The sequence below is a fragment of the Diprion similis genome, chromosome 12, assembly GCF_021155765.1.
Source record: "Diprion similis isolate iyDipSimi1 chromosome 12, iyDipSimi1.1, whole genome shotgun sequence".
NCBI lineage: Eukaryota > Metazoa > Arthropoda > Insecta > Hymenoptera > Diprionidae > Diprion > Diprion similis.
In genome coordinates, this window is record NC_060116.1 from 4,571,941 (window position 1) to 4,587,733 (window position 15,793).

Below are 15,793 nucleotides of genomic sequence, written 5' to 3' on the forward strand. Positions count from 1 at the left end.
TGATAAAAAAAAGTACATGTCGCTTAGTTTTTGGTCTACTATAACGAAATCAGATCGAGGAGATCGACCTGGGATACATTCCTGGTAAGATAGGTGCTCTGGAAATTCGCTGGGAGGATTAAAAAAGTTAATAGTACAAATATGTTCACCTTGGTTTACATCTTCAAGTGTGATTTGAAGTTTGATTTTGGGATTTTAGAAATCCTCCCAGATACTATTTACACGACGTGAAATATTTTTTGTAATATTAGGATTACATTAAAATGGTTCGTCAAACGTGGAATGAAATAGTAGGGCAAAAAGGCTATTCTCAACAAAGATTTACTGAAAAGTAAGAACAGGTTAGGGGATTTCAAATTTCATAGATCAGTGAATAATTCTGAAAATTGCATTCACGACTGCAAATGTGATGCTTCAAGTAATTAGCCAATATCAAAAAAGTCAGCCGTAACGCAGTCTCGAAAATATTTGTTTTATCTACCTGGTGGTTAGTCGTTCCTGATTCAATTCCGACTGAATTCTTATCAACTGTTGGCTGAACTATTCAGATTGTTTGCTTAATGCTTTTTAATTTTGGTCAAATTCTTGACATCATTTACATCTCATTTTTTTTTCACAGTGGACTCTATTGATAATGTCCCGAAAACAGAATTTCAAAAATAAAGTTAACGAAAATCGGTCAACGCGTTCCGAATTTATCCACATTTTAAATGGGTCTGGTTTTTTTTTTTAGCCCATCGTATAGAACGACACAATGTCGATTCCGCTACAAATGAGCACCCTCGAAATTTCAATCTATTCCGTTCGTTTCTTTATTTAATATAGGAAGAAAACGGATGAGTAAAGGCGCCTGTGCGCAGCGCAACGTCGATCCACTGCAGCGAATCGATATCTCGAATGCGGCACGAATTTGAACGGGGACGCGAACAAGATGGCGCCGAAACCGACGCTATGACGCAGTAGTTCACAGTTATCAACTTAACACCCTCTGGCTAAACTAAGGGTAACAAAATCGGGAAGAATACAACTATCACAATCAGTAGATACATCACATGTCGTGGAAAATTGAAAGAAAGATAACTAAGCGGTAACGATAGACAGATTACTAACGGCGGGGGGGGGGAGGGGGGGGGGGGGGGTGTTGGCGACAGGCGATTGGTAATAAACGTTATTAAAATTCGGAAACAAGCTTAAAGATGAAATATGTTAATCAGGCTGATCAAAATGATCATTAGAGATGAAATAATAGGCCACACGAAATTCCGAGATATGGTATTACTCGACCCAAGCGGTTAAAACAAAGAGAAAAGGTAAGACAAAGAGTCTCAGGGGTAACAAAAGCATACTTACGTATAAGCACTAATCCGGATTAGCGAGGTTCACAACTTTGGCAATACGAATTTGGCAATACAAATACGAAAAACACTTAAGGTAAGGAAATCGAGAAAAAGAAACACTGGCAGAGGAAATGGTCTGATCTGAACCGCAGTAGAGACAGAAATGGCGAGACTCGGCTCGTCAAGATAGCGGCAACAGCCCCGAGAAAACGTCTTTAGTGCTCGCTAGATGGCAGCAGCTCCGAAACGCAACGTTTGTCTTGCCTTATTCCCTTGTTTTATTTGGATGCGTGGGCGATGGTTCCGACAATGTTTAGTCGGTAGAGGGCTCTCAGATAATCTCCTTCACAAAACCAAAAAAACCAACATCTCTTGTAGTGGGATGTTTTCTAGTAACTGATCTAGCAGATTTTATGCATATCGGATCAGGACGATGGTGGTATCGGAATGCAAGGGACTTCCGGTATTTGAGACAGTTAGTTCGGAATTAGTGGCGATCAACCATTCCGTAGATAACGTTTTGGAAAATTTTTTCAAGTAGAAAACGAACTTAACGAGAGGAAAGTCATTGATTTATTTTTTTTACATAGGCGTTACGAGTCAAACTTAGATATCTTATGAATTTTTAAATATACGTTCACTGGCATGGAACGTTGTGAAGCGGGTTAAAACCGTTTTCCGTTTAATTAATTTAAAAAGCATTGTTCAGTTTAGAACTGAATTTCCGCAGGCTTGCACACGTAATGTCCGGTAATTTATGCGCATACCTACATACCGCGATATGTACCGGCAGTCTGACAAAATTTAAACCCCGGACATTTAAAATACCTACCTAACCACCTTTTTCTATCAGTCGCCGACAGCGAACTCTGCCGGCAGCATTGTTTGCGGTTTTTTTGCCACTGAAAACGACCCGGATATATATTACACCTTTTCTTTGAATTTAATTACTCAAAAACTAGCGACGAATTATTCGTCACTGCCGGCTCGGCGATATCGCATTAAAGAAAAAGCATTATTTCGCGGTTTCATTTCCTTTTTATTATTAGACCGTATATAATTTGTTGTAAAACAAGCTGACTATTATGCATCAAACAACAATTTCAATTGGTTAAACAAACAAGTAAAACGTTATGAGATGAATTGTATCTGAATACGTAAGAGCGAATAATAAATTGAAAATGAAAGGTCTTCTGTTATAGTTTAGTAAAATTTGTGGAAAAATTTGAGAATTATGAACTATTTTGAAGTTCGGCCTACCAAAATTTTCTAACCGGAAGTCTAGATATATCGAAAAAAATTGTGTCACATCTGCATCGAATATTTGATTTTTTTCCTAAACTTTGTTCAAATTAGTTTAGTTGCTTGTTTGGTATCTATGAATCTAAATTAAATTCGAATAAAGCAGCGTGAGTCGAAGATCTCGTCTTGCAGCATTCTTCCAAGATCTAAGAGTAGCGGAAGTTTGAAAATTTTCGTGAGACGTCTCGATGGACCGAATACTCGATGTATCACTAAAATTTGGTCGAAATCAATGCTAGAAATTCATTTCTAATTCAAGATACGCGAAATAGTTATTGAAGCGTTAAAAACCTTGAAGCGGTGGAAGCATCAAAAGCTTCACGAGTCATCTGCCTCAAGACTTGATTCTCCATCGATCTATGATTGAAATCGATGAAACAGTTTTCCCGGAATCAGAATACAACAGTTCTCTGTAAGAATGATCGCGTGAAAAAATCCTAACTTTCAAATTCCACGTTCGCTGTGATTATCCAAAATAAATGAAGCGTTTCTCTCTTCGATTCCCCATAATTCTTCTCTGGTTTCCACGGCGCAACGTCTAATTTAGATCTTAAACTCCGATAAGAGAAATTGTTCTACAACGGGTGAAGCGGACGTCGGGACGACGTCAGATGACGGTAATCAAGGGGTGGGTTTAACTCGTGAGAATACCGCAGTCAATTAACGCCAAGTGCATAGAGCAAAGCTCCTTCTAGTCCCGAATAATCTTCACCTTGGTTTCTCGGGCCGCAACCTGCGTAATCCGCTTATGTAACTGCGCATGCATTTCCTTCTCGGTTATGCGGCTGGTCCATTAATCCTCTCTTTGCTCAAACGATTACAGAGATTTACCAGCGCCCAAGTTGTGTGTTTATATTATACATGTAGATGCCCCACCGTCGAATCGTCGTTTAGCATCTGCTCTCTGTCGATGAAGTTTGAACCCATTCGAAGGCGCTGAGCTTGATCCTTATACAATTGTTTCCTTACGTGACGTGGACATTATTATATTCATGAAGTTACGAGGGTCATTTGAAAAATCGTTAAATATAAAACATTGGAATTATAAATGAAGTCTGGATCTATATCGATCCTTTACTTTGACTCACTTTGATATGGTTGAACAACACAGTACTTGTTTTATTTTGACGTCTTGGAATTGACGATATTGTTTATCTTAATATGTTCCATCGATATTGAATATGATTGAGAAATTGATATATTGAATTGACTACCGAAAAACAAGAAAATCTGTTTCAGTGACTTTGAAGAAAACAGTCTTCTAAATAAAATGATCCATCTTAGAGTAAAGTCCAAAGCATTAATCCACTAGAGTTTAAAGAATTTTTAAACGATGTCAAACGAAGCATCGACGTTTCAGCTTTTATTAATAATTTCAGTATTTTCTGTTTTATTATTTTAACGTACAATTCCATAATTTAATAAATACTTAACGTACGACTTACATCTCGTAATAAAACCAATAAACTGTATATATTCTTGGTTAACCAATCTCTTCAATTGACAACCGATTTGTGATCACTTGTCTTTTCGTTTCTGTTTCATTTCCAAAATACAAATGAATTTAGCAAGTATTTGAAATATTTTTAAACTTTTTCGCGTCTTCTAATTTGACTTTCTGTTCGCCTCATCGGAAAACTTTTAATTAGAGTTTATTATTTGCCACGTGACAAAGTTTATCGAATGGGAATAAACAACGCTGAAACAAGTAGTGGTTATTTGTTTGTTTCTTCGTTGCTTCATATAGATGTGAACGAAAAGTTCAAATTAATGGGAAAAAAATTGTACGAAAACTTGTAATAGAAGAAAAAATAAAACAAAAAAAAAAAAGCAAACACGGCAGTCTTTGATTCTTCATAAAAATTAACCTGTATATTATACATTTGCATTGAATCATTCACTTCAATTTTGGAAGCAAGAGTTTCATAGTTGATAATTTTTCCACCCTTGTAATGCTGTAGCATTACAATTCATTTCCAGTCTGTTGATCATTATTCATTTACACGGACACGTGGGTATAAGATAGGATACAAAATCTATACTATATATATGCAATTGAATGAGTATGTGTGCAACAGAGGAACGTGAATAATAAAAATATTCTCTGCGTCAGCAGCGCTTCGATCGATCCCAATCTCATTCATTATTCACTTGTGGCACTTCCCGTATGTATTATACGTAACAGGTACGAGTTGTCTGGATAAATCGGAAAATACTTAGCGCTTTTTATACACCGTGGATGGTTAACAAAACGTTAGAAAATTGCAGTAGGTTTTACATGAAAATGTGGCCCTTCTTTCAATAATTGGCGATAAAAATAAATAGAATTCTTTGCAGGTTATTGTTCGTTCGTCGTTTCGTTTCGTTCACTCGTCATTTCATGAAGTAAAAAAAAAAAAAAAAAAAAATATAAATATGATGACTTGATTGGAATTGAATTTTTCTATTTTTTATTATGGTGAAGTCCAGTGAATACCATGCCACCGGGAATCCAGGGAAAATTCAGTGAATTCAAAAAATGGTCAGGGAAAGAATGAAGTTTTCTTCAAAGTTGATTGAAATTTGGATCGATTCTGGATCGGAGAATTAACACGAGGTGGTATTACTATGACTTCGTCGTACCTCGTTTCAACACTGAGTGAGAATTTCACGTGATAATGAGTCGTCTTTAACGTCCATTAATAATTCACAAGCAGTGCAAGAATATGAAAAATATTAAATGAGTGGAATTTGATTTCTGAATCTCACGAATATCATGGACACACGAATGCGTAAGCATCACCGATAAACTTTTTCCTTTTCGTCTAAGCTGTTTTTCCGGCTTGCTTTAGACACTAAAACCCAATTACTCCGTTCGAAAGCATCATCGATCCGTACTTCGTATTTCAAATTTGAGATTAGCGAAGCCGGTGAACTGCAGATAGTTTAGTTGGCGAGACGTCGCATCGCGTGCTGGATGGTTCGACTCTCGAGTCAAGTTGAGAGTTGGGTTGAAGGAGTAGAGGAGTGTAGAAAGGGGTGCCGAATAAATCCCACGTCAAAAAGTTCTCTCCCAAACAAGCAGAGTCTGAAAACTTTGCCAATACATACTGCGGCCGTTCCGTATGCCGCATGGTTGTTGAGACAGGAAACTTTTCGGCCCTTTCGGTTGCTCACCACCTATATTCACTAACCGCGCGCATAAATCGTTTCACGCAATGTTTATTCTACCTCCTGCCCCCCCTCCCCCCCTCCCCCCCTCCTGAAACCCTTTCCTCCCTTCGAAATCCCACGTTTTTCACCTAATAAGAGACCGGCGTCTCTTTCAAGCGTTCTCCCACGGGCGCAATGATCAACAGTTATTATCGTTCAACCCTTTGCTTTCAGGAGGGTGAACCGAGCAGATTAGGAATTCAGACAATTATTACTTCCGAAGAAGTATAATAAACGACTTGCTCATTCGAACAAGATAAGCGTGAAAATGAAATTACTTCGACGATTTTGTATTAAGCAATTCATTGAAATTCGACGGTGCTTCTTCGGTCTTAAGGTGCTTATAAAGAAGCGTTGTACATACAGCTAGAAAATGCACGGAAGCAAAACTCCTACATCGCTCAAGCGATCAGAGTGAAACTTGGGCAATTGATGGCTTATTTTGGCAAAAAGTGGAGCGTCTTTTTAGTTGTTCAAAATTTGGGAAAAAAATTTATAGATTGATTACCACCCACAGAAATTGGCCAAATTTTCACAGTTGAACTGAATGGATCGAACTATCCGGTATGATGCCACTCGGCGGTGATGAAACACACATTTTGAGCCCAGTCCCATGAGATTTGATGGTGAAATGACGAAATGGCAGCTGATCTGGTTTTTGATTACGAAGTACACCGAAATCTCATTTTTGCGACATTTGTTACCGAACTTTCATGCCTGCCGGTAGCTTTTTACCGCCATTACACGCATACATTACCGGCATGCGCGTAATGTCGGTAACAAATGTCGCCAAAATGAGTTTTCGGTATTCTTCGTAATCGAAAACCAGATCAGCTGCCATTTCGTCATTTCACCATCAAATCTCATGGGACTGGGCTCAAAATGTGTGTTTCATCACCGCTGAGTGGCATCATACCGGATAGGCCGAACGATTTAGCGCAACTGTAAAAATTTGGCCAATTTCTGTGAGTGGTAACCAATCTGTAAAATTTTTATCCAAATTTTGAAAAAGTAAAAAGACGCTCCACTTTTTGCCAAAATAAGGCATTAACTGCTCAAGTTTCACTCTGATCGCTTGAGCGGTATAGGAGTTTTGCATCCCCGCGTTTTCGAGGTGTACAACGGGTCTTTATAAGCACCTCAAGGACTGAAATCACGGAGAAAGGGCGTACAGAAAATTTTCATGCGCAAATACAGTAATTACGGATGAATTTACTGTTGCAGTATGGCGATTATTCTGATTGTCTGACACTATATTCAATACAACTATAGTAGATACATTGTTTTATACAATGCAAGACTAATCCTCATAATGTGACGGCGAATCAGTTTATCACTAGATTCATGAGTCAAACTAATTTCGACGATTTCGAAAGTCTGTTGAAATCGGTGAACGTCGCAATACACAGTAAACTTACATTAGCGACACCAATGTATGGGGGTCTTTGAGTACGGGACAAATGGCGTCAAACGATGGTCCCAATTCCTCGGGGAATCGATCAATCGAATACGCTGAAAGGTGCAAAGGTCAAGGATTATCCTGAACGTATATAAAAATAGAAGACGAAGAAAATAAAAGAGCTGCAAAGCCGACATTCGCTCAAGACTGAACTGCCTCTTGAGAGAGGCCTACATGTGAAAGATTGCTTCAGAAGCTCACGTCCATTAGAGACGGAAATGCCGGTTATATTGGAGCGACGCTTTTGGACCAATGAAATAATAATCCAACCTAAGGAACTGCTTATCCCAAAATGTCAAAACGTTGTGTCTTGTTTACTATATTGTTATAGCTCTGGTGTTTTTTTACACGTGATACTACTTGCTTGATTCTTATTTAGCCGATCCTCCAAGTAGCTTGGACTTAGATGTTCGTAAAAAGAGTCTTTTCATCGTTATATGCATGCATGGTAGCAAAAGGAACGCGCGAGTTGAGAAACTTGAAGTAAACGATAAATCATGAAAGTTGGGTTATCCGTCATAAAAGTAGTGAAAAAAGTGAGACAAAAACAAATATAAATCAGTTTATGCCACGGATTAGTTTCTTCTTTACAGTGTATAAGGAGTACGAGGTTCACTCATCGATGCAGGTAAGGTAACACAGAGGCACTTTAACCGAACTTCTGCGGTGCTGCTGCTGCTCTAACATTGCGAAGGTTGTAAAAAGTGTTTTCGAATCGCAAGCCTGACTGAGGTGGGAACGAATTAATCACCGAGTCTGACACGTCTGCACTCACCGAAGGCAGTAAAGCGGCAGTTTTTCGGAATTTTTCAATCATCTTTATGGCGTTCCACGATGAGAACAGCAGGGGAGAAATAAAAATTCACCAATTTCTGGGTCTCCTGTTAAAGAAGCACCACTTTAGATGGCTTAAAATGGATCCTAACAAGAAGGCCAGGTCATTTCCTTCAACACGTATCTACAAAACGTCGCGAACAGTCTCGAAGAAGGTGTCGGTATCACAACCTTAGCCATGCAGAAAAGTACTTGAAATAACCAATAACGATGCAAACGAGAGCTATTGAAGTTCGAGCTCAATACTGTCTGCTTCTACAAGCCGGAATAAAGAGGTCGGTAGTGTAAATAAAGTAAAAAACACAAAGGGAATTCCATCGAGGTAGCTGACGTTTCTACATATGATCGCGTTCTCTTCTTATCTCAACACCTCCGAGTACCAAGAACATCGTTACCAATCGTTTCTCTGTTCATTTCACTTCGTTGTCTATCTCTAGATCTCTGAGCACGTTTAGCGAACCGATAAAGTAAATGTTATACGATACCATAAGAAAAGTACTGTACATTCGTATATTTAATGGTGGTTCGTAATGACTTCAACAGTCCCTGCATCCGACTCTCGATTCAATCTCATCAGCATTTCTCTAGAGACATTCGACTTGGGCAATGAACTGCAATGTGGCACGGAATGACAAATGATTGGACAGAAGTGCTATAACGGGTTATTGAAACCGCGAGGAAATGACACCGTGCGAAGTGTTGGACTATCTCCGGGAAGTCGGGAGGGCTTAATGACGAGTAAACTTAGTTTACAACTTCGTCGTGGTAAATACGTTAGGTACGTTCGGTGCATGTACCTACCTTCACAATATCTTCACCTATGTGCGGACACCTCGCGTCTGGCCGCTAAATATACAAGACTTGCTCACACTGCTCTATCCAAATTCCAAACCACCAGGACTATCTCTACACGGTGATCTATGCATATATCCACCACCTTGTAGATGGATATGTTATGTGTGTATGTGCTTTCATTCCAGGAAAGGAGAGAAAGAGAAAGAGGGCCTCTTGAACCCGCATGTTGACGGCCGAGCTAGAAGGGATGGTTCACCGTAAATAAATCTCTACCCTCGTGACTATTTAATGCCGACAAGAGCCACGTAACACCTCATAAAGTATGCATATTATAGGGGTCAATTTACCAATTGTTGGTCATTTTTTTTACAGAGGAAATTTTCAACTTGCTGCAATTTGGACAGGATGTAGTGTACGCAAATAAGGGAAGGTCACCTCACCTTCATGAGCTAAAATATAAAGAACGATTAAAAAATTGGAGCAATTTTTTAACATATTTTTTGTAAGAAGAGATTGTGGTCTGCCTAATAATGATCATTGTTAATACAACTTACAAAACTAACCTTCTACGCTATGTCTCGAAAATTCAAACCGGATGAATCGCCTTTTAAAATTTTACTACCGAGTTCCGATTTCACAAGGCTTCGTTTGATGCTAAAAACTAAATTTTCGAAGATTACGTAAGAAGAAGAAAAAAAATAAATAAATAAAAAAAAAACGACGTAATATCTATATTCCATTTATATTCACAATTTGTATTTCCGTTTACTGCATCCTTCTAAGGATGTCGGTAGTTAGTTACACCATGATTCGGTAGCATAAAAACTGGTTTAACAAAAAAAACTGATTCGAGAACGTAAATATAGTTTTTCTGTTGTTGACTGGAAGTCATATCGAACGGTAATGAAATGTGATCAACTTTATCACCTTGTCAAAATGAAATCTTTATCTTTCGAGTTTTTCACACTCCTGTCATTGTAAAGTAATATGGTCTAAAGTATGTTTTGTTTAAAAAAGTTCAATCCTTCCGAAGATACAATATATTTTTCCAAATCGTCTGCTCCTTTCGAAAAAAGTGACATTAATCGATGTATCTGTCCTTCGCAGGTACAGATTGAAAATGTAAAGTAAAAAACGTGTTTTTAGACAATTCCTGAATATTTATCTAAAAGCCTTTTGCTCGGGAAATGATTCTTAGAATGAATAGAAGAAGTTAAAATAAGAACATAGCCGATAACAAATTCGAAAGCCTCCCTATAATCAGTGTACACTTCAATCAAATATCCAATTTCACAATTTTGATTTTTTTTTTCATTAATTTTCTTAGTATTCTGGAAAAACAGTGTTCAAGTTGTGAGTGATCCTGTTGCCTTTGACTAGATAATTCAGAGCAAAAGAGTTACTCTTTTTTTTTTACCAAGCCATCAACGCAACAGTCGATTGGAGCTCGTTGGAGCTTGAAAATGGCTTGAATTTTGGTGAAACGAAGTGTAGTAGATTTTTCACGCAAAGTTCCAACACCTTGAAATAAAATTTCACCCACGTCTTTCATTTCAGAAGAGGTAGGTAGGTAGGTAGGTGTAAGTGGGGAGGTGCCTGTCACAAGATTTGTTCTGCTTTTACACAAGGGTTTCTGAGAAATGTCCCCCGGTCTAAACGATCGGACGTAAATTGCTAGAACAAATTTTATCCCGTTTTCTCTTTTTACAAGTGATTCAATTTTCTCCTTCTCAAAGAAAAATACATGCTCGGTTTCATTTATGACAAGGGTTTTGGGATTTTTTCTATTTCAAATATTTTCCTTCATTCAAGTCTGCACGCTTCTAAGGGCATGAGATTTCTCTTTACAGGTAAACCCAACTCAAAGCGTTCTTCAATCTCCAGTCAAGTTTTTAAAGATTAAAGTCCAAGGGTGGAAATGCAGTAAACGATACCTTACAAGCGAAACGTCGGGTGCTTAACGAAAAAAAGTTATTTATTTCATTTGTTAATACCCGTCTGGAAATAATGAAATACCTGAAACCTGTCATTGTATTTAGAAACTAATTTGAGTTTATGAACTGGAAGTAAAAGTTAACTCAGCATGCGTGTGACAGAAACTCACCAGGCAAAAAAGGAAGAAGAAAAAACAATCCACAACGTGTATTTGCTGAAAGTGATGGAAAGGAGAAAATGGGCTAGCAAAGCGTCGGTCCCACGTCCCTAAGGAGAAGTTATCCTTCGATCCCGAAAAAGCGTGAGCTTAAATATTTTCCGAGTATCGATTATTCGAGTCTCGTTACACGTGCTTACGGTGAACGAAATATCAACATCATGAGAGGTGAAATTGAGATAGAAAAAAGTAAAATTATCGAAGGAAAGCTGAAGGGAAGAGAGAATTGAAAAAAAAAAACAACAAATTGAAAAAATCCATCAAGGACTGATTGGTTTCGCGAGTCCTCCTCGGAGTAAAAGTTTTGATTTTAATCAGAGCGGTCGTTTAATTATTTAGGAAAAGCTCAGTGAGCCTGAGAACTGTGGTGCGGTGCGGTGCGGAAGCCAAACCGCTCTCGGGGCGGAAACCAGTCTGAGAGTTTAAAGGTGCGAGGTGCGACGACGGGGTGGTTATAAAACAAAACGAGAGTGTCGTCGGCGGGAAAAGGCGGCAGCAGCAGCAGAGGGAGTTGATTCCACGCAGAGCTTCGTTGTTACAGAGTCCCCGAGAGGCAGTGGTAGCTGGTACCGTAGTTTGTAATGACGAACAAACTTAGTTTGCAACTTTGTCAAGCTAAACATGCCTTTTCTCCAGAAACCTGTGTCCGGGTACCCGTGACGCGAGCTGGCTGATGCTGCAGAGCGTATCGCGCCAGACGCAAAACCGACGACTAGGACCCAGAGATGGTTCAGGAAAGACGAGACAGATCAAAGGGTCGGTTTTAGTTGGCTCGAAGGGTGGCCGGCTGCGGGGGTGAAGAGGGAAGAGGGAAGAGGGAAAACCCATCCAGCACAGCCTCTTCGGTGTAACGGAGCTGGTAAGGAGCTTAACCAAACCTCCAAGGATGAACCATGGAGAGCTTTCCTCAAGAACCTTTCGATTATACCCACAGGTGTGTAAGACTTGTTTGTGACACTGCAAAGGTTTTCCTACAACGAAATTATCGAACCTATAAGACTCAGTCTGATTCTTCTCTTTCGCAGGATTACTCACTCCGTTATCAAGGCTTCTGTATATATCTGCTCTTCAATCGGTTGTCTGTCCTTTTTTGGTCAATCTAATGTACCTGAAGTCTACAAGAAGTTCTGCGTTTAACAGTCTGATTTTTGATAATCGATTCAAATAGACTGACTTTTGGATAGTTTTGAACAAGAGATTTGGATAATTGATATACCTTGTGGTTTGGAAATCAATGTTCAAGTAGATCAAAGTAAAACTAGATCAGATTCTGCGAAGTCTTCAGCATGGCGATTAAAATTCTGGTCATTCTTTTTACCAAGCTTCCAGTTCTTTTCACTTGAAGCCTTGAATCCGATCTTAAAAGAGCTACGTAAGATCGAAGTCAAAATCTCGAAAAATCATTCACATTTTATTCACGCGTCGATTGAAGGGGGCAGGCTGGTTACTATTTCATTCTTGACTTGACTGTCAAGTAATGTAATCGACATTGAGAAAAAATGTTTGCGTATAGAAAAGTTTAGAGAATATTAACACAAGACAGTATAATTTTTCCAATTTATTAGAGGGAAGCAATGCACGCCTAGTGAGTAATCAAAAGATTATTCATTTGCAAATGATGCACAATTTTCCGTAGCAGCAATAAAAAAATAAAATAAAAATAAAAAAGCGGGATGACGTGACACTAGTTCCTTAAACTGTTCGGAATGAAGAATCGATAGTGTGACTGGTTTATACTGATTGCGAGAGCAGTCGCTCGTTTGAGTAATGCCGTTTTATACGACATCGGTTTCTGTTTTCCTTGATTTGCCTGTCACTGTGGCATACTACGTTTTTCTTCCCGAAAGCATAATACGTCTGCCGGCAGAGTTTCTTTATACCTGAGCTTGGCAGAGATAAATTATTCAGCATTCAGCCGTTCCAAAAGTCATTTCTCTCAGACGCGTGACAGACTTGCGATATATTCTCTGATGCATACGCGATATTACTTTCGATGCAAGTGCTGATCCGTTATTAAGTATTATTTATATATATATATATTCCTATTTCTATTTCGTTTTCATATGTTTCCGATACTCGATATCCCAGTAGAATCGGAACGAAACGATCGCTGAGACGATAGGCGATTTCACTCGCAATGGTCGACAGGTGTTCTCCGAACGTTGCAAAAAATCTCATTTCATCTGATCTAATTCAATGGTTTCGTATGTCCACAGTGAGTTAAACTTTTATCGATTCGCTAAAGCTATGAGCGTTGCACTATAGAGAGTAGAATTCTTCGAGAATTTCAATATAGATGTACGTTTCAATAGCTACGAGTCAATATTTATTTTACACTGTACATGAATATCAATGGATAAAAGGTAAAACGCCTGAAGGTAAGATCAAACGATCTTTATATTTCGGCCGAGTATAAGATTTACGTTTATCAGGTGAATATTGCTGTCTGGATTTCACAGAGTGAACGATAAATAAATTTTTGGATCTTAAAAAATTCCCAACAAAAGACAAAGAAACGAATTTTAGTGCCTAAAAATTTGCTGACGTTAAATTCTGAGCGATATAAGTACAATGGTAATTACACTTTACAGTGATATTGTGTAGGAGAGGGTGGGGCAAAGTGGGCCTCTTAGGAAAATAATTTCTAAAATCAGAATAAAATGTTTAAAGTAATAATTATGATTTCCGAATAATTCATATTTAATAAAAACTTCAGGTGCTTAATTTTATCGCTTGTTATTTAAAAAAATTTCAGGGAGTCCACTTTGCCCCACCCTCCCCTAATTGTGGTGAAATATCGAGCTATCAAAACAGCGTGCAACATTAATGATCGGCGGGTACAATTCTGCTACCGGTAATTATTTTCCCATAGAATCGATCAGCTTGGGTTGAATCAATGATTGCCCGGCGGGGAAATGCGATCGTTATTAAAATTGTCACATTGCCGAGAAAATTGGAAGTTCGAATATCCGGATATTGTGCAGCGTGAATATGGAGTGTGAATCGCTAACGACGGAATGGTTCGTCGTGTGCTGTAGTTTAACCAGTTAAAATTTTTCGTAGTTAATGTAAGAACTTAGAAATTAGTGTAATCGACGGACTTGTGCTACCGCAGCCTTCACGTGACATACTCTGGGGTCGTGACTAGTTTTTTGCGTTAATTGATGTATTCTTTGGCTCCGCGATATTGCATTCGCTATTTCAAATTTCCAATTTTTCATTTCCCATACGGATTCAGCGATTCCAAAAACCCAAGAATATCAGGTATCGTTAAAATGAAATGATTTTTTACATTTTAGTCCACCATATTGCATCCACAATTTTAAGTTTCCAAATTTCGACTTCAGATTCGAATTCAGCGACTCCAAAAAACCCAAGAATTCTAAGTTTCATTAAAATCAAGGAATATTTTACAATTCGGTCCGCTATATCGGATCCGTCATTTTGAAATTCCAAATTTAGACTTCAGATTCGGATTCAGAGACTCCAAAAACCCAAGAATACCAAGTTTCATCGAGATCTATCAAAATTTAGAGGAATTATTCAATGTGCGCATAAAAGCGTCTTTACCAGTTAACTGGATAATGCGCATGCGCTACAATCCAAAAGTCGTTATTTGCCAGGGTAACCAACTGTCGTAAATTTAGACGACAGTTTACTGTGACGTACGTAACATGAAAAATGTTGACAGCTGTTGATGTGGAATGCAAATGCCAGCGACCACCGTAAAAGTTATTGAAGTTAGGGTCATGACGGTTGATTACCCTGGCAAACAACTGCTCTCGTAATGTAGCGCATGCGCATTAAACTGAAGCAGACGACGGAACGTTCTGTCGTTAACATTTCACACTGTAGGTACATATCAAGTTGTAGCCGCAAAAAACCGTGAATTGACAATTGCCGGAGGATTAATGAAATCGTGCATTTATCGTCAACCGTAAATCCATTGGTTAAGGATTGGAATAAGGAGAGAGCAAAGGAAAAAAAAATCTTTTTCGACGAAAGGTGAAGAAGCTCGTCATGTCATGTACCTACATATGAAAAATGCGATCGTTGTAACTTTCACGATCCCTCCACACGGTTTAATCTGCCAAAAGTGTTTGCCAATATCTATTTCATAAACTTTTACGGTTGAAACATGAAAACTCTTCAAGAAGCCATAATGCACAAAGTACGTACACACACATAAAACCATATACTGATCATGGCTGTGTGTAGAAGGCTGAGAGCAGCGGGCTTAATCACACAAGCCAAGCCCAAGATCTGGGCTATCTCTATGAAGTTTCTAGCGTGAGAGGGAGAGCTCGAACTTTCTTAATTAGAGCAGAGTTCGATCGCGAGGACCTCATTCGCATTCAAACCAAGTTGCTATTGTGGCGAAGGTTCGCTTGATTTTCCCTTCTTTCCAAGGCCTGCCAAGCGAACACAGTTTGGAATCCGGAAGCCTGAGAATAACCTTTATTTCGTCGTTTTAACTTCATCATCTTAAAGGTTCCGCCGAAATCTGATATATCTGTCTTAAAAAAGGAATCATTCAAAGCAAAAGATCATCAAGAAAAAGGTTGTTGAGTACAAAAAACATACGGATTCGATAACCGTCTTATCAAATTTACGATCAAGACAATACAATCTGAACTTCACCCTAGCAATTAAAACATTGTAACATTATTGGCAATCTATTGAAATTGGAAGTCATAACTTTCCCGTCAAAGTCGAATCAGA

The 15,793-nt window shown here is 38.6% G+C and overlaps 1 protein-coding gene across 2 annotated transcripts in view; it reads right to left on the reverse strand.

Annotated features, from left to right (window-relative positions):
- The window catches only part of LOC124413199 (neural cell adhesion molecule 2-like), a 221,397-nt gene that overhangs the window by 36,226 nt on the left and 169,378 nt on the right, over window positions 1-15,793 (reverse strand). The window lies entirely within an intron of this gene.